Here is a 1846-nt window from a genome sequence, read left to right on the forward strand (position 1 = left end):
ACACATCCCCCAGAGGCTACACAGCCATGCTCATGTGCCCTGAGTAAAACCTCTATCGCTGTTCTGCAAGGTGGCATGTCTGATGGTCTCTATGTCTGAGAGCAGGCCACTCAATGTGAGGGAGGTAGCATTGGTTTGCTTACTTAACAGGCACCCAAGATGGTCTAATTGTCCTAAAGTTTTAGCTGCAGCCACTCAAGATAGTCCAAGTTGAGGGTGCTACCATCTGATACCTGGATTAAAGCTTGCAAAGCCACCTCTTTGATATCATCCAATACTTCTCTGGGGATACCTACTGCTTGATCATCTGGTCGGCTGTGTTGTCCTTCTCCAGCTGGATGGTTGATTGTCAATTCCACCCTTGCCTCATTATTAGCATAGTCTGCTGTTAATTGATTTAGTAAACACTTCCATCCCCCTTCCCACAGGATGTATTCTTTAGGTGAAAACAACATGGTCATAATATATTTTAAATCATAGGGAGTTATGATGTGCTGTAAACATGGCCCTCATTAGGCCATTAAAACAAGGAAAGTCTTTCCTATGGTCTTTAGCGTCCCTACACAGATCTTTGATTTCCCCATAAACCAATGGCTGATACCTGGGATTCTGCCCCCTTCTTTCATAACATACCAGGGCAATGAGGAGTTTCAAGGTTATTTGCCAGTCTCCTTCCTTAACTGGAGGCATGGCCCAGAGTGGAAAGGATGATTGACAGTTGGGGCATGACCCGCAGTTTTTGAGGTGGAGTCTGGAGGTTCGTTCAGGGCAGAAGAGAAGGTTGTGGTAGCAGGAAGTGGAGGAGCCAAGACGGAGGGAGGATGCTCAGGCTCCTGAGCCACATTCAGGCTCCTTCCATCTTGACTCTCCAAGGCATGATACTCTAAGATAGCCTGGCCATCACCATCTTGGACCACCGTGGAAGGTCTGAGAAAGGCAGGTTTGAAGGGAGGTCCCGAGTTAGGCGTGACCAACAGATTGAGTTTTCAACACACTTCTGGCTGGGTCTCAAGGATGGTACAGAAGATGGGAAGCATGCGGTGTGCAGTGGCATCCCTTTTTGATCGAAAGGTTGTACAGTTTAACTCCTAATGAGTCCCAAAATTCAGTGGTATGGGTTTCGTCAGCAGAGGCATCTGGAAATTTTTTAACGATCCACCCCATGATTGATTTTAATTCATCCTTTGAAAATATTATGTCATGATCAATGAAAATTAAAGCATCCATATATGCTCCTTTCTACTTTGGACATCTGGCTGCCCATTTTTCTCTGTCTGTGCCTTATGTGGAAGAGCCACCAGAACACCCCAAATCAATTATGGGATGTGGGTGCCTATTGTAAGAACACAGTGGCAAAAAGGGCAATAAATGTCTTGCATTTCCCCAAACCCACCTACAATCCTATACAGGTGAAACCCTTGTTGTCCCTGGCGATCCTGGGCAAGGTCCCTTGAAGTAACAATGAATCCAATGGGCCAAGCACAATCCAAAATCCTGGGGAGCACTGGCTTATCCATCAGCTAATGCCAGCTGATGTGACTGACACAGGGAGCCCTGAATGTCATGGTCCCTGTTCAGGCACCAAATGTCCCAATGAGGGTGGCTGCAACAAACCTCTCTGGTTCCCTGACTTCAGGGCGAGAGTGGCGAAAATGAAAAGGGGCAGGATGAATGGAGTTGTTTAAAAGGAACTTTAATAACAGGGTGAAAAACACTAAACATGGAGAAGTCGAGAACAGTGTGAGGGGCAGGATCCAAAGACCTGAGTCAAAGGGGAAGCAACAACATGTACACTTGGGGGTAGAACACTCTCGAACAGTAACAATATAGGGGAAACAAGAAACCA

This window comes from Zonotrichia leucophrys, unplaced genomic scaffold, assembly GCF_028769735.1.
Source record: "Zonotrichia leucophrys gambelii isolate GWCS_2022_RI unplaced genomic scaffold, RI_Zleu_2.0 Scaffold_204_88126, whole genome shotgun sequence".
Classification (NCBI taxonomy): domain Eukaryota; kingdom Metazoa; phylum Chordata; class Aves; order Passeriformes; family Passerellidae; genus Zonotrichia; species Zonotrichia leucophrys.